This window comes from Medicago sativa, chromosome 4 (genome assembly GCF_051527215.1).
Source record: "Medicago sativa cultivar Bolivia chromosome 4, Bolivia_mono, whole genome shotgun sequence".
NCBI lineage: Eukaryota > Viridiplantae > Streptophyta > Magnoliopsida > Fabales > Fabaceae > Medicago > Medicago sativa.
This window is the reverse complement of record NC_140752.1, coordinates 52,698,470-52,722,999: the sequence shown is the minus strand read 5'-3', so window position 1 is coordinate 52,722,999 and position 24,530 is coordinate 52,698,470. Positions and strand designations below refer to the sequence as shown.

Below are 24,530 nucleotides of genomic sequence, written 5' to 3'. Positions count from 1 at the left end.
TTCATATTTTATTTATGGGTTAAGGACTTAAAAAAAAATTGTCAAATTTCATATAGAAAATGTTGCTTTTTAATCTTTCAATAAGTTGAATGCACAATTTTCAAAATAAAGTTTCTACTTTAAGTTTCTTATCAAGTGCACTTGGGGCACTTGTTAGCATTTCCCTTATAGCCAATTTTATACTTATTGATTCAAAGGGGAAAAGAATATGTGTCCATACGTTAAACGAAGTCTTTATTTCATTGTTGATATGTCTGGGAAAGATCAGAGAAATATAGTGGTGGTTTTTCGGTAGCAACGGTTGTTGTCGCGATGGTGCATGATGCTCTGGTGTTGGAGAGCAGCTTAATTCAAAGACGGAGTAGAATGGTGCATGTAGGCACGTTAGCACTCCAACTCTAATGTTAGTATGTGAACGAGGTGGATTGTGTGAAAAATAGGTGAATGAATTGTACGTGGAGCGTGACGCTGAGTCATAATTATATAGGCAAGGAGATTTATAACTGACTCCGGGTTTTGCAGATTGAGTTATGGAAGCCATTAGAGATCACTTCGACGGTTAGGATTCAATTTGTATGTGCTCCTATGCGATAAGCCGCACATGACTTACATGTGCCTTCACGATGTTGTTCTCTGAGTGGCATGGGCCTTAGCATGTTGGGCTGTTCTTAATAGGCTTTATACCGGTCCGGAACAATTTTCCTTATTATTTTATAACTTTTTTTGGTACAATTTTTTTTAATGACTGGTACAAACTTTTTCTATTTCAATACACATTATTATTATTTTCTTCCTTCGATTATATTTTTAAATCTTTTTCTATTTTAATACACATGCGGACATGACCTACCTACTCCATTCTTCATTTTTAGCGTGTGTTCCTCTTTCCTTCACTTATAAATAACGTTTCCCTCTGCATATCAAAGTAACAAAAACTGAGAAAGAACTCATCTCCCTCAAACACAAACAAAACCCTAGCCGCCAGCTCTTACTTTGCCGTGCCCTGCCGTATTGTACAGCCTTTGTGGTGTCCTCTGCTTCAAGGGTGAGACTTCTTTTCTTATATTTTTCTATTTTTATGCTTCTAACCTAAAAAATCTTCATATAAAAAAAAACCTAAAAAATCTTGTTCTTTTTAAAAACCCTAACCCTTTTTTATCCTAAATACTCATTTTTAGATCGATCGATTTATTGATTTTTATCTGAAACCCTAACCCCAATCATCCGTACATATATTTGGTATCACGGTGGATGTGTTGAAATGATGGTGATCCGGAATGATGGTGATCCGCCATGATTTTCCAAAAGCTATAAGACTGTTGTTTCTGGAAAATCACGGATTTTGACACATTAACCATGGTAACAAACATACACTACATCTCTTTAAATTCTAAAATACACGTTTGAATGGATTGAGCATTTTGTGTTTAGATTTATTTTAGCTTCTATTACAACTATGTTGAAATTCTTTCGGTGTATCCAAACAAGACCTTGTATGATTTGTTTAAATATTAAATTTGCTGATTTTTAGTCACGGTTATTTTGTGGTGTTTCATCCATTGTTGGGTTTCAATAAATTTCAATTTGAATTCATTATTCTTGTCGTGTGTCCAAGGTTGAGATTAGCTCGTTGTGGGTTTGTTGTTGACTGATTAATGAATATGCCTTGCTTGCTATTTTTAGGATTCGGTTTGTTGTTCCTTTATATTTAATGTTTACTAGGTCTTTCTTTAGAGATGAAATGATTTATTGATACGCACTACGCTGTAATTGACAAATACATACGATTAGTTTAATGTTGATGTTATATTCAAATTCAAGTCTTAATATGTGAACTTGTTATTAATTTTGGTTATTAGTAAGTCCTTTAATTTTGTTTAATCTGGTTTGTCACAGGGTGGGCAATATGGAAAACAAGGAATGCAATCATTTTCTGCAATCATGAGTGGATATTGTTCAACATGAGGATGTGTTAAGTCATTTTAAATGAGCCTACTATAAAATGATGTAGGAGGCATACCAAAACCATTGCTCGAACTCCCAACTTGAAAAATAACCTCACCACAAATCCATGATCATGACTATCACGAGTTCAATGATATTATTCATTCTTTACATTTAACTTCATGTTGGGTTGTTTGCTGAACCTTCACCCGCAACTCCGCTTCTACAATCACCAATATCATTCCTCCCAGTCCCACCTTTGCCTTTATATTATCAAATACTTGATCTACACCCTTTATAGAACCTCTAGGAAGAAGTAGAAAAAGGTCTTCACCACCTTCTCCATATTACCACCTCTCTATGTATCTTTTAATTGATTACTTTGTGGTGGTTGAAACATGATTACCAATATTTTTGAAGATTAAATATTGTGTCAATCCACTTTCAATGGACTTTATCATCCATGGTTTATGGTCTATGAACAAAAATTCCCATGTAGTAATTGTGACCCACACAGTGATCAACCGTTCAAATTTGTGTTGATTGTCTTGTGTGGGTCACAATCATGTGACTGAGAGTTTTTGTTGCTAGGCCATAAACCATGAATGGTTAACAATATTACCGGTTGATGATACAATCTTAATCTTACAAAATGTCAGTGGTCATGTTTCAACTAGCACAAAATGATCAAATGAAAGTACAACGGAAGGTGTTAGTGTTGATGGAGAAGGTGGTGGAGACCTTTTCCTTCTTTTACCGTGAGGTTTCTCTGAATGCATGTAAGACGTTTTTGATAATATAAGGACTGAGGTGGGAGCAATGATATTAGTGATTGAGGAAGTGGAGGGGGTCAGCACTCAAGCCAAAATGAAATAAAATATAAAGAATGAGTAATATTTTTGACACTTGATGGTCATGATCATGTGACTAATAGTAAGGTCTTTTTTCCAATGTTGAAGTTCGAGCTGTGGTTTTAGCATGTCTCATACATTATTTTATAGATTGGTTTCTGTTTTAGCTTGTTGCGTTTGCATTTACCATGACTTATTGTTGTGCAAATTTCATCACCATCTCTAGACTCTAGTGTTAATTTTCTTCATTCAATTAAGGTATAATAATTTGTTTTCTTTGTAATCTTGTTGTAGAAGGTATAATAATTTGTTTTCTTTGTAATCTTGTTGTAGTTATGCGTTGTATATACTGATATGACTCCATCACCTGCTGCATGATAATTGTTTTCTTGTAATTGGTATTTTTTTTGGTAGTGGCCGGGGTTTGAACCCCGAAACTTGTATATATTATGCATTGTCCATACCAACAGCTAAGCTCACGATGACTTGTAATTGGTATTTGCTAACATGAGTAGTGCTAGCAACACTCTCTTTTCAACACTCTCTCCAACACTCGCTTTTTAATTTGCTTAAATCATGGTGGGTCTCATACGTTGAAAATGGATTCCACTTAAACTGGTGGGTCATATATTGGTTTTATCCAATAAGAGAGTGAATGTTGAAAAGATGGTTGAAAAGAGACTCTTGGTAACATATATTTTGCATGACCAGACCACTATCAATTATATATTTACGTCATCTACCATCACACACGCATATAAAAGAAAAAGTGGAAAGAGAAAATAATTGAGTAATATTTATTTTTATTTTTTAAAGAATTAAACAAAATACATTTTGATGTGTGTTTAAATTGTGTGTTCAAAGGCATGTGTCCATGCAAGACTCGTTAAACACTTATGTCACCTATGAAAGATCAAAACTCATTAAACAAATATATGTGTAGTTTTTATTAGAAAAATTAGGGTTAATATGCATAAATTTTCAATGAAAATCCATTGTTTAATTAAATAAAAAATAAAAAGCCATACAATTTGCTGTAAAAAAAAAATCAAAATTATGCTCTTCTCCCAACACATTTTGCTCGCGCCTAACTGAAATACCGAAAATACCTCTGTGTTACTTAACTAACGCAAATGTTAAAATCTGCGCAACTTAAATCATGTAGCGTGAGTTAAGTATCGCAGCGTGACTTAACTCACGCTACGTGCTGTTTTAAAGACAGACAGTACCTCATTTCTCATCTAAAATTTCAAAAATTTCTCTCAAATTACCCACCCAAATCCAAAATTCCTCCAAATTCAAATCAAACCAAACTCCATTAACAAGTAAGTTTTCATAATCAAACACCATTAACCTTTTATGTTTATATGTTAGATTTTTTCTCTTAAGTTAGAAATTTTTTAGATTTAGGGTTTGTTTAAATTTTGGTTTTTTGGGCAAGAAATCATACAGTGTTTATATGAAAATGACTTGTGTGGTTTAAATGTTTAAATGTTTGCATGTTTATGTTGTAGTTTTGAGTTTTAGAGAATTTTGTTTAGATTTAAGATTTGTTTAAATTTTGATTTTTTTTTTGCAAGAAATGATACAATGTTACATGTAAATGACTTATATTGCTTAATTGTTTAAATGTTTGCATGTTTATGTTGTAGTTTTGAGTTTTAGGGTTTATGTATAATTTATCTCATTTCAGAGGTAAGACAATTGTTGTAGTTGGAAGGCTCTACCTAAATGTAATGATAGGACATGTTTAGGAACATTATGTAATGTAATGTAACTTTTATTTGAATTTATTTAATACGCAATTTTTATTCGAATTCACGCAGAATTTAATTAGTTTTTTTCGAATTTTTTTAATACGCAACTTTATTCGAATTTATTTAATACGCAACTTTTATTCGAATTCACACTGAGTTTAATTAGTCCTTTTTTAGAAATTTTTTAATACACAACTTTATTCGAATTTATTTAATACACAATTTTTATTCGAATTCACGCTGAGTTTAATTAGTCCTACCGAAATGGAATTAAAGTTAGCTGATCGTTCTACCATGAAACTTGTAGGATTTGTCGAGGACATACCTGTTAAGATAGAGGGGATATACATCCCCACTGATTTTGTAGTCGTTGACATTGAAGAGGACGATGACGTCCCTATAATCCTAGGTAGACCTTTCCTCGCAACTGCAGGAGCTCTCATTGATGTTAAACTTGGTAGGATAGTCTTTCAAGTGAGTGATCAAATGGTAGGATACGAGTTGGAAAATGTTATGAAGGGTCCCGCTCTTTACTCTTGTTGCATGCTTAACGATCATGTTGTGAAAGAACGTTTTATAGCGTCATCTACACAATATGATATCTTTGATCCATTCTAAGGACTCTTTCTAACCGTCAAGCTAATGACATTAAAAGAGCGCTTCGTGGGAGGCAACCCACGCATTTTACTGCTTTTGTTTTGTTTTTCTTTGTTTTAAGATGTTTTGTAGGTAATTGTCCAAGTTGATTCGAAAAAATGGAAAAATTTTGAAGCCCCAGGACCAGAAAGGTGGCACGGCCTGTGCTAGGTATGGCACGGCCGTGCCAAGTTTTTAAAAGAAAAATTGAAGATTGAAGTCAGAAAGATGGCACGGCCCGTGCCATGGGTGGCACGGCCGTGCCCGTGTTCTTGTTGCCTATATACACAATTTTTTTCTTTCTTCTTCCTCATTCACAAACAACAACCCTCTTTCATCTTTCCAACTTCTCTCTAAACCTCCATAACCTTCAAACCTTCAAACCCTCATATCTCCCTCAATTCTTAACCAAATCACTCAATTCTTTCACCAATCAACCACAAACTTCATCCAAAACAAAAACCACCAATCAAAAACATCCTTCACCCATTCAAACCCATAATTCACCAAAACCCTAATCTTTCAAAACCTAACCCAAACACCACAAAACCTTAACCAATCTCCACATCCAAACCAACAAACCTTCCTTAAACATCAACCCCAACCCTAAACCAATCCTTTCCACCACAAATCCTCCCAAACCCTAAACCTTCAAAACCAATTCCAACAAGGGTCAATGGCTTCAAGAAGAAGTGGTAAAGAACCAGCAAGCTCTCAAGGAGGACCTCCCCCAAAGAAGCAAGCACAAGTGAAGAATCATGGAATAAACTTCAAAAACAACAAGCAACGGGACAGGTATAAAATTCTAATCTCTAAACACTTGCATCCTTCTCGTTATCCTGATCCCAATACTTTAGATGTGCTAGAGCTGTTTGATGATGTTTCCAGGATGATAGGAAAGTTAGGTTGGACTGATTTGCTGAAACCTATGCGGGGTTATGAAAACTTCACTTATGAATTTTTAAGCTCAATTGTTTTCACTAAAGATAAGTTGAATTTTGATAACCCTAACCATAGAGTTGTTTTTCAATTGATGAATATTGATTATGACATGTCACTTCAGCACTTTTGTGAGGCCTTAGGTTTTGCAAATGAAGGATATATTCATGATCATTGGGATCCTAGCCTAAAACTGGATAACTATGACCCAGCTGCCTTTTGGACACGTATCACTGGCGTTTCCAACTATGTTCCTAGAGCCAACAAAGCTAGCAACATCCACAACCCCGTACTTAGGTACCTCCAAAGGGTAATGGCTTGCACTATTTGGGGTAGAACCGAGCTAGGAAACACTAGAACTGATGAATTGTTCATGCTATGGGCAATGCTCCACAACCACCCCGTCAATACTTGTTTTTATTTGATTGACTACCTAGACTTTGTCGGTACTAGACCGGCCGGTAGAGGAGACATAGTGGTGGGTGGCATCATTACATATATAGCTAGGTGTTTTGGAGTAGGTGAAGATGAGGGGATCAAACCAATTGAGGGAAACAATAGGCTTAACATAGAAACCCTTATTGCTATGAATTTCATCAAACATCGTCCACCGCTCCATTACCAACTTAAGCTAAATGTGCCAATCGTGTTTTTATTGCCTAACCCATCTCGGACTACCATCGAGGTGGAAGAAAATTGGTTGTATGTTAATGATGTGCAGGTTCTTGGTGAGCAAGATGATGAAGAGGGAGAAGGTGCTAACTTGCACCATGATGAGGGAGAAGGTGCTAACTTGCACCAAGAGGGGCACCATGGCCATGAAGCCGGCGAGCTTAATGAAAATCAAAGATGGACATGGATTCATAATGAGATCGAGAGGATGAGCACCGAGCAACAAAGGCAAGGTGTTGAGATATCCGGCCTTCGCAATGAAGTTCAAAGGGGCAACCGAGTCAATGATGAAAATAATGAGATGCTCCGTCGGATGATGCAACACCTCCAACTTCAAGGTCCTCCTTACGGACCTCAATAAACAAATGTGAGCTTTCCTCTTCCTCTCTTCTTCTTCTTCCTATCTCTCTCATTCTTCTTCTTCTTCTACTCCTTCTTTCTTCTTCTTTCTTCTTCTTCTTCTCTTTTAATTTCTTTTTCTTTGAATCATTGAGGACAATGCTTCCCCTAAGTGTGTGGGGGGGGGGGGGGGGGGGGGCTAATAAAGTGTCTAGAGTCGTAGTGTTCCCAAACACCCTTGAACTTTATTCTTTTGTTTTGTTTTTATAGCAAGAGGCATGACTAGTAGCTTGTTTTTAATGTAAAAAATGGCATGAAAATTTTTGTTTTGTCTCTTTCTTAAAGGTTGCCTCCTGTACATAAAAGTAGTTTCTTGTGTTTCTTATGTTCTTGCTATGCCCATGTCATGTTTTATTGTGAAATTCTCCAATGAGAAAAGCACCCGGATGCAATCCTTGAGTAAATGTATGCATATGTATTTTAAGGAACACGTTCTATCTTTAGTGTTAACGTAGACCCTTTAAAGTCTTAAGAGTAAAAGTAGTATAAGTTTGTGTGGGAAAATTAATCAAATTGTTCTTAATTGTTATATTCTTATTAATTTGTTAATGTTAAATGGGGCGGGAGAATGGCACCAACATATGGGGGAAAGGACAATTACATCCTAACTTCCTAATTGTGGTGGTGACTCCTTAATTTGAACTTAAAGTGAAACAAATTCATCAATGCTAGGGGGAAAGGACAATTACATCCAAAAAGACTTCCTACGCGGAGATGAAACAAATAAATAATTTTGCAGCACTGCTTAGGGTGATTTTGAATCTAGGGGGAAAGGACAATTACATCCGAGAAGACTTCCTACGAGGATAGATAGCCCCTAAGCATCTGCAGCCCCTTGTGCTTAATTGTTAAATTAATTCAATCTTAACTTAAATTCCCATCACTCTTATATGAAATGAAGAAAGGACTTTTCTCGGTTACTTTAGCATTAAGGATAGAACCTATTCCTCATAATATCTGTCTTATACATGAGCAAGAAAAGGGTTGGACTGCACACACACACTCACTTGAGACTTGATGTTGGGTAGAATAGGTTCATGAGAAGTGTTTGAAGTTGTAATTAGTGTACTTGAAGCAAAGCCTTTCTTTTGAGACATTTGTTCTTAATATTGCCATAATCAAATCTTTTGTTGATGCTATGTCTGTTGCCTTTTGCTTGAGGACAAGCAAAGATTCAAGTGTGGGGGAGTTTGATGAGTCGTAGATAGTCTTATTTATTGCCTTATTTAGTTTAGTTTTATTTTAGATTTGATTTTATTTTTCTGCATTTTATTTTAGTTTAGAATATTTTACTTCAAAGTATGTTTTATTTTATTTTAGGAATAAATATATGGTGGAAGGTGCCTTGGAGCAAAAGAAAGAGGACTGGAACAAATACAGCGCAAGAATACGAAGATACGGGACAAAAATATGTCCCCCCAAAGTCAGAAGCTTGGCACGGCCCGTGCCAACATGTGGCACGGCCGTGCCCGTCTCCAGGACCTGTTTTGCTGCTTTTCTTCAAGCCCAAGTTACCCTGTTGCAGCTTTACCGTTTTATCCTTTTAGTTGCTTAGTTTCTAAGTCAGATGTAAAGCTATAAATAAAGTAGCTCTCCACCATAAACAATCATGCTTTACTTTGTTTATTTCAATCGCTATTTTAATAAAAGTCTTTATTTTCCCTTTTACTTTCTTTGCAATTTATTTTACTGTTTTTTCTCTCTTCTTCCCCCATGTCTACGATGAACATGAGTGAGTAGACTTCTTCGTCTTGGGATTATTGGGGAGTCTAATGACTCAATCCTAAACAAAACATGTCTAAACCCTAATTTCTATGTAACCCTAATTTCTAATCTAGATTCACCGTCTTAACGTGGATTAACAATTATCAAACTGTGGAAGCGAAAGTGGAGGGTTTGATAATCGTTAATCCATCATCCCAAACATCAATTCATAAAGCGAGAGCGGAGTCTTGATGTTGGAACAAGTGAATCTAGACAATAGTTGCAAAACAGTGAAATAGTCTTTGCAACTATTGAGACAAAGAGTAGTTTTAATCCTCTATGCATCTTCTAGTAATCATGTCAGTGAAATAGGCTTGGTTGCTAGAAGTAAACTCTCACCGGACTTTCATCGAAAAGGTAAGGGGCTAAGGGAAACCGGTCTTTAGAAATTAGTGTGTAAATTATGAAATTAGATGTTTAGGTTTTGTCTAGTGAAGGATTAGTCATTATGATGAACCAATGATCCTAAGGCCCTTTATTATTATTGTTTTTACCTTCAGCAATCAAACTCTCTTTCATTAACTTTCTCTCCTCTAATCATTCACTAAAAGTTAGTTAAGTTGAACAACTCCCTAGCGGAACGATAACTCTACTTACTACTATTACTTCGATAGGCCGTGCACTTGCGGTTTGGCCCTATCACCTACGGTCACCACGTGTCTACATTACAACCTGACGGTTGATTATACGTGTGTGGTCATGTATCCTAGACGGTAGTGCATGCTAAACCCGTCAAAGGTTCATCTCACTTGTTATAGGCTTCACTTCCTATACGTGTCATGGTGGTCGAGGGGAAATCTAAAACCGCATTGCCAAGAATACACTCTATGTATCAGGGCCTAAACATAACATAATCATGGCACGATTCTAAACCGGACAATAAGGGGAAACCTAAGATCGTCATCGGTATCATGTTCTTTACTTGTTCTATTCCATGCCTTATACTTGTACTATAGCATCTACTACTCTTGCTCATAACATAAACATGCATAGATTCATTCTTGCCTAATCATGAACATAATCATAAACATATCATGTATGGGCGTACATAAGTTCATTCATATTATGTTAGCGTTGAACAAACAATATCATCTTGGTTCATTTTACGGATAGTCCCGGGTGGAGTAACCCCGAGAACAATCCCACACATAACCGATGTACGTACATCGGACTCCCTCGGTGTCGTGCGGGTCCCTTGTGGCTTGAACCGTTCCCCTTAGGTCGAGAACCTCCCGTATCCCCCTGGCGTGGATAACAAGAGACACGAGCACCTACGTCTTGTTAATTTTAGTGACATGCGGGTCCCTTACGGCTTGAATCGTTCCCCTTAGATCGAGAACCTCTTGTATCCCCCTGATGTGGATAGCAAGAGACATGCCACCTACTTAATAATAATAGTCTTGTCGTACGTATACTTAAACATATTCATACTTGCTTGCTTATTACCTCGGACCCTTGAGTCGATCCGATTAGCGGTAACTTATACTTGTTCATGCTTGTACATACCTAAACATGGTGGAGAGATTAACTAATCACCACAACTTATCATGCTTGTAATCTTATTCTTAATCATGTGTGAAGATAACATATTTCGCGTCTTATCATCTAGGGTTCTTACTAACATGCTAGTTCTCGACTACTATGTCGAGGCTCTAGTTCTTTCCCTTGCTTAATGAATAATTTGCTACCCGCTCGTAAAGTCATTAGTTCACTCATATGCCATACTACATTACACAAATAAAAATACTTGCTTTACCTTCAAGAAAATCTTTTTACAACCTATGCCTTGGAATCATGATTGAGGGATTATAGTTTAAAAAGATTGCTTGAAAAGAACCGCTCGCGAAACGCCAGAACCACCCGGAAACGAACAAACAATGAGCTGCCCCACTGTTTGCTCGCCATGCCGAGTGATTGTGTGTGGGAGGCGAGCACCTGCTCGCCATTGCGAGTAGGAGGCGAGTGGACACCCCCATTCGACCTTCAAGCTCGCCTCGCGAGCCATTTGCTCGCCGTGGCAAGCTGTGACAGTCCAGAACTGTCAAAAATGATATTTTTCACTCAAAAACCTCAATTCCAAACATTCCAAGGCATATCATGGCACTAGAGATCATATACAACTTGTAAAACAATCATTGAGCAAGTATTCACATGTGTAAAGTTACATGACATGAAAGGGGCAACTTTTCTATGTGTAAACCCTAGAAAATGCATAGTTATCTTACAAAAGAAAACACATAAACCAAGGGTGGTAATCTAACTAAGGAACTCACCTAATACAAGTTTTTCATGGCAGCTCCAAGCTCCATGCTCAAACAACCAAAACTTTAGCTTTCAATCCACTTGCTTTCTTCTCATCTTCTTGTATTCTAAGACATCTTGTTCCTTGCTTAATCATGAAGAAACCACCCTTGAATCAACAATGAAACCATAGCATAAACAAACCCTAGCCTCATGAAATTCTTTCTTTAAGGAGGAGTGGTAGAATCATCTCAAACCAAACTTCATATTGCTTCCTTGTTCTTGTTTAAACCATATCATGTGTAAACTCAAGCTTCCAACATATTCTTCACTCAACACCCAAAAACCCTAACTTTGTATCCATCTCTTGAGAGGAGGAAAAGAGAAATCAAACAAAACCCAAACTTCTTTAAGCTTATTAGATCATAAAGGAACAAAGTCTAGAAGCTTACCATGGAGGGAAGAAGATTTTGCAAGATTTGGTGGAGAGGAGAGGAAGGGCGATGGGAGAAGAAGAAAAAGAGAGAAAGAAGACTTGGTCAACTATTGGAGAGAGAAAGGGAAAAGTTTATGAAGATATTTTGTCCCAAAATCAATTAAATACTCTTGACGTGCAATTACCAAAATACCCTTGCGTTAAGCGTGTTTAATACGTCTCTGATGCTTTAATCGTGTTAAGCTGACACCTTATAAAATATTTCCTTTAACTTACTTTTCCCTGAATTTATTTCCTCTGGCACGATCACGGGTAATATACCGATACTGACAGGCGGGATATTACACCCTTAGTCTTAAACGCGCACATTTTATCGTTATCTGGTAAGACATCGTTTCACTAATAAGCGGGATATTACAGTGTTTCTATTGAATAACTTTTTATTTTATATGCAAAACACTGTTCAATATTTGCACCGCTCCCGTTGTAAATTTTATGTGTTTATATATGCATACATAAATTTTATGTACATATATGAGAAAATCGATATGATATTATTTCGAAAACTCGTGACTATTTTCAAAATATCAACATCGATGTAATGTTTCTATTAAATAACTTTTTATTTTATATTTAAAACACCGATAAATATTTGCACCGCACTCGTTGAAGATTTTATATACTTATATATGCAGAAGATTTTTTTTTTTTTAACAATATGTAATAGTCAATATGATAAAATTTAGAAAACTCATTACTATTTTTAAAATATCAACATCATTGTATTGTTTCTCCAAAATACCATTAAATATTTACACCGCACACATTGTAGACTTTATGTGCTTATATCTTAAAAATCAAATTTTATGTATACCGATATGAGAAAGATGATATGCTTAAATTTTGAAAACTAATGATTATTTTAAAAAATTTAGAATTAGTGTATCGTTTCTATTAATTTTTTAAATATGCAAATTATTAAGATTATGAGATTAAAATAGATGAGAACAAAATGACGATATAGAGAATTAGTTAGTCTTAGAAGCGATAAATCTGAAAAATGAAGATACATAGAGAATTAGTTAGGCTAGAAAGATAAACAAAAATATATATATATATATATATATATATATATATATATATATATATATATATAATAACTTTTTCCAAATGAATAAATTTGTATTTTATTTTGTAAAATGAGGATTAAACCCATAAAATTAGAAGATTGTGAGTTTAATTGAGGATAATTATGAAATTTTACTTGAGTAAGATTTTCTAATTTTCTTATTATAGTATTAGTAGTAGTAGATTAGTAGTACAAATAGATATTTAAATTTGTTGTCTGGAATTGAAAAAATAGTTGTCCGTAATTATCATGATAATATATTGGATTTTAAGAAGGACAATTATGAAATTATTTTTGATTTTGATTTTGATATATATATATATATATATATATATATATATATATATATTTTTAATAAATATATTGCTTTTTAATAATTTTTTTTATATATTGTTAGTAGATTAAAAAAACAAATAATATTTAAAATTTTAAAGTATTCCAAAGACTTATTAATTTTGCAACAAAAATACAAATATTGGTGGAAATTTGTTATATCAACTTATTCGTGGAAGTAGAAATTAGGAACAATTATTTTTTTTAGAGAAAAAATTGGCTACACCTTTTTGTTTTTAATTTTTTAAACATTACAATAATATTCACTTCGACCGACGGACACCTCAATGACAAAAATATGTTTTGTGTTTCTGGTAGGTTTCTGGGGATAAAGGGTTGATTGATCCCTATTGAACCCTGGTTCTACAAGTTCCTCTAGAGAAAATTGACTATATTTTAATGTTGTGCTACACTGATTAGAGATTATAAATTGCTCATTCTTTTGCATACATGTTTTTTTGAACTCAAATACTTATATATAATGCAGATGAGATAGAACTTGGTTTCAAATAACTATTCCCCAACTAATATGAGCCATCGAGCTTAAACAAATTCAATTTATTGATTTTGATTTGAAATACAAAAGAAACATTAAAGCACAAAATCAACATCTCAATAAACTTAAAGTGAAAACAAGAAAAGCAATTATTTATTTATTACACCGATCGATTGGAAGAAAATTTTCCTTGTAAACTAGCATATTAAAACTACAGTCCCCTTCGTTTACACCAAAATCTTCAATCATATGTGTAGTTAAGTCAATCCAAGCTAATTCTTTATCTATCCTTTTGAAAAATAATTTTCCCTTTGCCACTCCAATTGGGTACTCAATGGAAGGCAAAAATCCAACAATGACGAGTTTGATCCATGATTCTTTCACATTTAATTCACCTAAAATTGATATATTAAAAGTAGTCATCTTTTCGTGATATGTGACCAGGGCAATGGATTCGTTTAACACAATCAAGTGTCTCCGAAAACATCCTTTATCAAGAGTACCATCTATGTCTGATGGTATAGCTGTGGTAAAGAACGTCTCATTGCTTAAGTCAAACGACACTAAATATGATTCAAATTCGAAGTCTATAGATAACCAATGACACACTCCATCCATGTACACTCTAGCATCAGGAGTACGGTAAAATGTAGGCATAATGACATCAAGTTTTCTCCAAGAATTACTTCTTAAGTTATATATCTCCCAGAAGGGTTCGAAAGTTATATCTCCCAATGACACATATCCGGTGATGCTTGGAGACATATTTCGCATAGAAAATCGTATATATATGTTGAAGCACCTTATAGTCATGCTTAACACAATCATAACCAAATCCATGAACACTCACATACACATCAACCCGTTGAGACTTAGTCGGACTTCGAGGAATGACCTTTGATTCATCCGTAGTTGGATTCCACAGTAAAACTCTTGTATAAATTTTCCTATCGTTATCACGAAAAAACTAACGAAAACATATAACTTCATTAATACCACCCATATTTAAAATATCAAACATGAAGCAAGTTTCAGTTTGCTCTTGAAATGGATTTGGAATATTTAGCTTGACCATATTCTCAATCCTCTCATCTAAAAGAGAATACAACGTGATTGTTGGTAAAGACCCCTGTCGTAGAAGGAGAAAGGCATCACGGCGATGAGAAGGGTCTTTGGATAAAAAATAATTGCGGACCATGTTCATGAAATAAGTGTTTTCAAATAAGAGGGACCATGATTTTCGGACGCATCCAAATCGCTTCAAAGATTTAAGAGGTAACTTTGATAGAATAGAGAAGACTATATCATCATGTAAATAGTTGTTTACCTTTTCATTCGTCACGATCAAAGGTTTCTTCTGGTGTGACATTGATTTCAGTGGTAACACGAACGGGTGGATAATCAGACTACGAGAGAGAGTACTCACGCTCAACCAAAACCAACCTAAAACAAAGGAAGCGATGAATAATATTTGTTTGGCGATATAATTATAAAACGTAATCAAGCAAAGTGCTTTATATATTTTTTTCTTTTGAAACAAACCCAACCGCATTATATGTCTCACTAAACTAAACAAATTTCGTAACAAAAAAGACTAAAAAAATTTAATGGATAATATCATTGGTTTTTTTTTTCTTTAACAAAAAAATCATTGATCTTCTTTCATTTTTTATTCCTTCAAAAAATCATTTATTTTTTAAGGGTGGATAATAGCATTGGTGTTCCTAAAATTTTATCCTTTTCCATGACATCAATAATATAACAATATTATAAAAAAAATTGTTTAAGGATATCATTAGAATAAAAAAATAAACTAACCTAAAATCTCTTATTTTCTTTAGTGTGTACTAGCAAAAAGACGGGCACGTACTTTCCGCTCGTTTTACTGCGCTAAAATTTGTATATTATGAACTATGTTTCTTTAATGAGATTTTGATTAAAACTAAAAATATAAGTATTTATTGCTTTCTAGTTATAACAAATCAAATTAACATGATTATTTATTCCAATAACACCAATAATATAACAAAAAAATATAATCTAAATTCTTTTTTTATGACATCAACAATAATCTTTATTATAGAAAAAGTGGTTTAAGTGTATAATTGGGATAATAAAAATGTAAGTATAAATATACTCATCTAGTTTGTTACACTTTCTAAATGATAAAGTTTATCTTTTTCCATGACATCAATAATATAACAATATTATAAAAAAAATTGTTTAAGGATATCATTAGAATAAAAAAATAAACTAACCTAAAATCTCGTATTTTCTTTAGTGTGTACTAGCAAAAAGACGGGCACGTACTGTAATATCCCGCCTGTTGGTATCGGTATATTACCCGTTAATCGTGCCAGAGGAAATAATTCATGGAAAGGTAAGTAATGGAAAATATTTTATGACATGTCAGCATAATACGATTAAAGTATCAGAGTCGTATTGAACACGTTTAAGACAAGGGCAATTTGGTAATTGCACGGGAAGGGATATTTATTTGGTTAAGGCACCAAAATATCCCATTTTCAATCTTCTTTCTCTCTCTAAGTTTTTGGCAAGGCTTCTCCTCCTTCTCTCTACTCTCCATCGCCACTCTCCCTCTTCTCCTCATCACCAACCTTCCAAAACTTATTCCTCTCAAAGATTAAGCTTATGTATGGTACTTCCAAGATCAAGGAACAAATAGAAGCTTTATTTGAGCTTGTTCTTCCACTCTATCCTCACAAGGGAAGAAATCATGAGATTAGGGTTTTGTTGAAGGAAGCTTGGGTTGGATTAAAGATGAGCTAGCAAGATCATGATGCTTTGGATTGCATGAAAACAACAAGTTTGAGATGGGTTGAACAAAGGAAGCAAGTGGATCAAAGCTAGGGTTTGGCTTGCTTGAACTTGGGAATCTTGTGCAGCTTTATTTAGGTGAGTTCTTAGATAGTTTATCCTACCTGGGGATTGTGCAATTTCTTGTGAGAAAAGCATGATTTGTGTTAGTATATGTTTTAGGGTTTTATTACCCCTTTGTACCATTTATGATCAAAACACGTTAATGATGCCATGTAATTTATTTCTAGCTGTTTTTATGTGTCCTAGAAGTGTCAGGTACCTTAAGATGCTTGAAATTGAGGTTTTTATGCAAAATCACGTTTTCTGCAGAATTCTGGACTGCTACAGTTCGCTAGGCGGAATTGAGCTCGCCATGGCGAACTGAGGATCAGTGCTCTCTGGAGTAGCTCACCATTTAGCTCGCCATGGCGAAAAATTTCGCCATGGCGGAGAAATATTTGGCCAGGCGAAATTGTCTGCACAGCATGTGTTGTCAATTCGTTTTGTGGCCAACAAGGGCTATCCGAGGCTCGATCTTGCAGTGTCTTATTAAATTATGAACCCCTCAATTCCAAGAGCCTAAAGTACACTTCCAATCAAGGATTTAAACAAATGAAAGGCATGGCAAATAATTAACAATGCTTGTTGATAAATGATACGTAAGAGTGATATGATATGCAATATGTTCGGGTAGTGAAGAACTAAGAAATGGGGATGAATGTAGAGCCTCGACTTAGTTGTCGAGAACTAGAAAGATAGCATGAAACCCTAAGTATGTCAAGTATAGGAATGAATGCATAGGTAAGTAAGACGCGAAGTGTAATCTCTTCGCACATGAGCTAGAATGACTTAGCAAGTATGCAAGTTGTGGATTGATAGGTTATTTCTCTCCACCATGAGTAAGTATGTACATGAACAAGTATGAGTTTACTACTAATCAGTTCGATCAAGGTTCCGAGGTAACAAGTAAGCATGATTAGGTTTAACCTATATGAACGACAAGCCTATGACTATTATAATGTAGGTGGCATGTCTCTTGCTATCCACATCAGGGGGATACAAGGGGTTCTCATGATGAGAACGATTCAAGCCGTAAGGGACCCGCATATCACCGAGTAACAAGACGTAGGTGTTCGTGTCTCTTTTTATCCACATCAGGGGGATACGAGAGGTTCTCGATCTAAGGGGAACGGTTCAAGCCGTAAGGGACCCGCACAACACCGAGGGAGTCCGATGTACGTACATTGGTCATGTATGGGATTGTTCTCGGGGTTACTCCACCCGGGGCTCTCCGTAAAATGAATCAAGATAATGATTGTTTGTTCAACGCTAACTTAATGAATGAACTTATGTACGACCATGCATGTTATGTATATGATTATGTTTATGATTATGTAAGAAAGATTCCATGCACGATTATGTTCAAGAACAAGAGCCCTAGATGCTATAAGACAAGTACAAGATATGGAATAAAACAAGTAAGTATGTTATGCCGATGACGATCTTAGGTTTCCCCTAATCATCCGATTTAGAATCGTGCCATGATTATGTTATGTTTAAGCCTCAATACGTAGAGCGTATTCTTGGCAATGCGGTTTTAGTTTCCCCCTCGACCGCCATGACACGTATAGGAAGTGAAGCCTATAACAAGTAAGATGAACCTATAACGGGTCTAGCATGCACTATCGTCTAGGAAAACATGACCACACATGTATAATCAACCGTCAGGTTGTATTGTAGACACGTGGTGACCGTAGGTTTCCCCTGAGGTTTCCTATTGTCTAGGATTAGGTGGAACTCACTGAGACATTATGTCTCATCCCAATCCTTATTTGTTTCAGATAAACAGGTTGGATGGCAAGCTAGTAGCCGAATGGATGTTACGACAAGTGATCGTTGGTACCCGCAGCAGGAGGTTATGGATATTCAAGGATGTATAGATGAGTAGTATTATTATTGTACAAACGCATTATGTTGTATATAATATTCATTCGAAGTTTTTATGTTGTAAATTTTTAATGTATCCAGTACTAAACTAACGCACATGCTAGACTTTCTAGATACGTCTAATGTGGGTGTTACACGTACTTTCCGCTCTTTTTACTGCGCTGAAATTTGTATATTATGAACTATGTTTCTTTAATGAGATTTTGATTAAAACTAAAAATATAAGTATTTATTGCTTTCTAGTTATAACAAACCAAATTAACATGATTATTTATTCCAATAACACCAATAATATAACAAAAAAAATATAATCTAAATTCTTTTTTTATGACATCAACAATAATCTTTATTATAGAAAAAGTGGTTTAAGGGTATAATTGGAATAATAAAAATGTAAGTATAAATATACTCATCTAGTTTGTTACACTTTCTAAATGATAAAGGAAAAAAAAATCAAACATATATATATTCATATCGTGTTTGTTACATTTTTTTTAATATTTAAATTTATTCTTATCTATTTCTTACGTATGTTATTTGTATTGAAAATTGAGGGTATTTTTGAAAGGAAAAAATTCAGCCCAAAAGTGCTGAAATGGGTTGTTTTCTTTATATATACTAGCGAAAAGACGGGCACTCATGTGTCTATCTTTCCGTTCTTATTATTGTGTTAATGTTTGAAAATTATGAACGATGGTTTTTTTATGAAATTTTGATTTTGATTAAAAGTAAAAATATAAATGTTTTTTTATTTCAAATTATAACAGATCAAATTAATCATGATTATCTATTTCCATGAAACTAACAATATAACAAAAAAAATATAATCTAAATTCTTATATTTTTAATGACACGAACAATAATCTTTATTATAGAAAAAGTTGTTTAAGGATAATGAAAAAGTATGTATAGGTACACTCATCTAGTTCGTCACGCTTTTTAAATGATAAAGAAAAAAACTAGACATTTGTGTTTGTTACTAATGACATGTCATCTTATGTTATTCTTAGCATTTTTTCAGTTTATTTTAGTAGGAAATAGTAGCAAAACGGAGGAGTACTAGAACGATTGCCTATGAAAGATGCCAGAACTGCATGAAGCGAGCAAACAGTGGGTTTTTATACTGTTTACTCGCCATGGCGAGTTGGTGGCATGTGGAAGGCGAGTAGCTGCTCGCCATGGCGAGTTGGAGGCGAGCAGAACCTTGGTTCTGTTCCGTTCTGCTCGCTATGGTGAGTAATTGCTCGCCCAGTCGAGTCGTGAACCCCTAAAAATAATATTTTTAGCTCAAAAACCTCAAATCCATGTATCTTTAAGTATACTATGACTCTAAGGATCATAGAAAACCTGTAAAACAATCACATAACCAGTATTTCACAGCTTAGCAAGCATGGCATGAGAAGAAGCAACAAAACTCTATGCAAAACCCTAATATTTCATGTATTTCTATATAACTTAACCACACACTCCCAAGGGTGGAATCTAACTAAGAACTCACCTTGATTAAGATGAAGATAAGCTCAGAACTTCTAAACCTTGACACCACAACTCTAGCAAGGATTTCTCTAGTTGAGAGAAAACTATTTGAAGAAGCTTGCTTCAAAACTTCCTAGCTAAACACCCTTAGTATACCTCAATCTTGCTTAGATTCTATCTTATTGAAGGATTGAGAAAGGATGGAGGGAAGATCAAGTGTAGAGAGGAAAGGAGAAGATGAATTTCTAGAGAGAAGGAGGAGAAAATGTTTTTGCCAAACCCTAGAGAGAGAGAAGGTGAAGAAAATTATGAGGAATTTTAGACTTAAATTCTAAATACTCCTTCCATGAGCAATTACACAAATACCCTTAGTTTTAAACGCGCACATTTTATCGTTATCTGGTAAGATATCGTTTCACTAATAAGCGCGATATTACAGTGTTTCTGTTGAATAACTTTTTATTTTATATGCAAAACACTGTTCAATATTTGCACCGCTCCCGTTGTAGATTTTATGTGTTTATATATGCATAAATAAATTTTTATGTACATATATGAGAAAATCGATATGATAAAATTTCGAAAAATCGTGACTATTTTCAAAATATCAACATCGATGTAATGTTTCTATTAAATAACTTTTTATTTTACATTTAAAACACCAATAAATATTTGCACTGCACTCGTTGAAGATTTTATATACTTATATATGCAGAAGATTTTTTTTTTTTTAACAATATGTAATAGTCAATATGATAAAATTTAGAAAACTCGTTACTATTTTTAAAATATCAACATCACTGTATTGTTTCTCGAAAATACCATTAAATATTTGCACCGCACTCATTGTAGACTTTATGTGCTTATATCTCCAAAATCAAATTTTATGTATACCGATATGAGAAAGTTGATATGCTTAAATTTTGAAAACTAATGATTATTTTAAAAAATTTAACATTATTGTATCGTTTCTATTAATTTTTTAAATATTCAAATTATTAAGATTAAGAGATTAAAATAGATGAGAACAAAATGACGATATAGAGAATTAGTTAGGCTAGAAAAATAAACAAAAATATATATACTATGTAATATCCCGCCTGTCAGTATCGGAATATTATCAGTCGATCGTGTCAGAGGATTAAAGTTTATGGAAAGAAGGTTGACGGAAATATGTATTATGTTATGTCAGCTTAATACGGATAAAGTATCAGTGTCAGATTAAACACGCTTGAGGCAGGAGCATTATGGTAATTGCACGCCAAAGGATATTTATTTGGAAAAGGCCCCAAAATATCTCATTCTTCAACTCTTTTCTCTCTCTAGGTTTTTGGCAAAAGATCCTCCTCTCCCTTCTCTCTACTCTCATGCCTTCCTTCTCTCTTCTCTTCCTCAAATCTTTCCAAATCTTCTTCCTTTCATGGCAAGCTTCTAGGTTAGGTTCCCTCATGATCTTTTAAGCTTAAGGAAGCTTGGGTTTTGTTTGATTTCTCCTTTTCTCCTCTCAAGAATGGATTCAAAAGTTAGGGTTTGGATTTGAATAAGAAGCTAAGGCTTTGATAGTTGATTTGGAGCTTATGTTTGGCATATTTTATGGAATTGGAGAGAAAGCAAGAAATAACTATGGATTGAGTGGAAGCCTTGAAGTCACCTTGAAAGCAAGAGTTGGGGTTGGTTCTTGGTAAGGTCAAAGATGATTCAAGTATGGTTTCTTCATGGTTAAGGATTAAGATGCTTTGATTGCAAGGAAGAACAACAAGTTTGAGTGGTTTGAGCAAAGAAGCAAGTGGATCAAATCTATCTTCATATCCTCGATTCTTCACTTGATGTCTTGTATTGCCGATTTACATGATTTCTCACTAAAAAGACTCAAAATACCTATGAAGTTGCATGATTTAGAATAAAAGTGAATTACATTGACTCGAATGAAAACAATAGAAAAAGCTCCTCGATTAATTTCTTTATAGTTTTTCCTTGTTTTCGGACTTAGACCCTCATTTCTATAAAAAAAAATGTGGTGAAAGAGTTGTCACTTGAGAAGCACGTGAGAATTCTTGTGAGAAGCAATATGGAGCGAACAAATATACTTCATTAGTATTAATCTTTTTCTTTTTTCCTCCTCAAGAATAAAATCTTTTTCTATTTTCCTCCTCAAGAATAAAATCTTTTTTTCCTTCAAAAAAAAAAAATCTTTTTCTATTTCTACAGCGGAGCTTTTGAATTTTCTTCGAAGTGATGCAGTTAGAACTTTTTATTTGAGTGCTTAGCTCTCTTTTTTCCCTCTGTTTCTTTTGTTTTCTTTTTTCTTCTTTGTTTTAGCCTTGTACACCAAAAAAATAAAAAATAAAACACATGCTAAGAACATGACCTACCTACTCCATTCTTTATATTTTGCGTGTGTTCCTCTTTCCCCCACTTATAAATAAACTTCACTCTCAATATCTGAACGTAATAAAAAAAAAAAAAAATTAGAAAAACTCATCTCACTCAAACACAAAACCCTAGCAGCCGGCCATTACTTTACCGTGTTCTTGCTTCCACGCTGGATCTGTACATCCTTTGTGGTGACCTCTGCTTCAAGGGTGAGTCTTCTAATCTTATATTTTTTTATTTTTATGCTTCTAACCTAAAAAATCCGGTTCTTTTTTAAAACCCTAATCTCATTTTTATCCGAGATAGTCATTTTTAGATCGATTGATATACTGATGTTGTAAAATTTTCGTACTATCTCAGCTGTATTATAAAATCAAAACGTTCCAATTTTTATTTTATTTGAAGTCCTAACCCAATAATTTATGCATATATTTGGCATCACCGCAGATGTGTCGGAACGACGGTGATACATTACATTCAATAAAATTCTAAAATACCTGTTGTTTGCATGGATTGAGATTTTGTGTTTAGATTTATATTAGCTTCTATTACAACTATGTTGAAATTCTTTCGGTGTATCCAAACAAAACCTTGGTATGATTTGTTTAAATATTAAATTTGCTGATTTTTAGTCACGGCTATTTTGTGATGTTTCATCCATTGTTGGGTTTCAATAAATTTCAATTTTAATTCATTATTCTTGTCGTGTGTCCAAGGTTGAGCTTACCTTTTCGTGGTATCAATTTCAATTATAATGAATATATGCCTTTGCTAGCTAATTTTAGGATTTGGTTTGTTTTTCCTTTGAATTTAATGTCGTACGTTATATTCAAATTCAAGTCTTAATATGTGAACTTGTTTTTTTTTTTTTTTTGACAGAATGTGAACCTTGTAGTATTAATTTTGGTTATTCGCAAGTCTTTTAATTTTGTTTAATCTGGTTTGTGGCAGGGTGGGCATTATGGAAAACAAGGAAAGCAATCATTTTCTGCAATCAGGAGTGGATGTTCAACAGGCTGTAAGATGTGTCAAGTCATATTTTAAAATGCACATGTAATACGCTAAAACATAAACCGAGCTATGAAATGACGTAGGAGGCATACTAAAACCATTACTCTGAACTCCCAACTTCAAAAAAAAAAAAAAAAAAAAAAAAAAAAAACCTCACCACGAATCCATGATCATGAGTATCATGAGTTCAATGATATTATTCATTCTTTACATTTAACTTCATGTTGGGTTGTTTGCTGAACCTCCACCTGCAACTCCGCTTCTACAATCACCAATATCATTCCTCCCACCTTTGCCTTTATATTATCAAATACTTGATCTTACACCCTTTATAGAACCTCTAGGAAGAAGTGGAAAAAGGTCTTCACCACCTTCTCCATATTACCACCTCTCTTTGTATCTTTAATTGATTACTTTGTGGTAGTTGAAACATGATTACCAATATTTTTGAAGATTAAATATTGTGTCATTCCACTTTCAATAGACTTTATCATCCATGGTTTATTGATGTGATCCTAAAATTCTCTCTCGAAAAGAATAATAAAGTCATTGTGGAATAAAAGAACCAAATTAATTTTGGGTTCAAAGTTTTATTTTCGTAGGTCATGATATGTCTGTCTTGTTTTGGCTATATCTGGAGCTCTGGATGTCCGTTTGAGGTGATATTTAACTCGTTGGAAAGCTTACTAAATTCTCTACATTTCATCTGTTTGACTCAAGAGCAAATTCGGTATATTTAATGGTGTAAAATGAGTTGTAAGTTGAAAACGTGGTTAAAGTGTGTAAGCTGAAGAATTAAAGGTGGTGTTTGTGGAATTGTAACGTCTAGAAATAATAAGCCTTCACAAATCAATGTGCAAATGAATATGTAACCTCCTCATGCATTGATTAACCACCAACTTAGTGAGTCATTTTGTAACCTTTTATTTGCATTAATCAGCCACCAAAACATTATTGTAATTAGTGGCTGCATTTCCTTTCATTTTCTAAGAGTTTTAAAGCCAAAATCATCATGTAATAAGCTCATATAAATAGAGCACGAAAATGATATGTAAATATGTAGAATTTTGATAAAAAAAAATACACTTTGTGTGTTGTGAGAGCTTTGTCTCTTTTTTTTGGTTCTGGATTGAACCAAGTTTATCGAATCTTATCCATGGCTTCCTTACCATTGTGGTGATTCTTCATGGCTTAGTATTCCTTCTTGGATTGGAAGTGAGTGTGACGCCTTCTTTACCATTCCTTTCCCCAAACCCATATTTTTATTTTACTTTTTATTCCTATACGATTTCTATCCTTCATCATT

General features: G+C 34.2%; 1 long non-coding RNA gene and 1 pseudogene across 1 annotated transcript; one reads left to right on the top strand and one right to left on the bottom strand.

Annotated features, from left to right (window-relative positions):
- Positions 1–13,722: 13,722 nt before the first annotated feature.
- On the bottom strand, positions 13,723–14,966 carry LOC146929770 (putative F-box protein At5g62660; annotated as a pseudogene).
- A 7,333-nt stretch (positions 14,967–22,299) lies between these two features.
- LOC146929769 (uncharacterized) lies at positions 22,300–24,316 on the top strand. Its single transcript, XR_015008291.1, has 2 exons — positions 22,300–22,422; positions 23,165–24,316. It is a non-coding gene; the product is annotated as an uncharacterized LOC146929769 (long non-coding RNA).
- Positions 24,317–24,530: the final 214 nt, after the last annotated feature.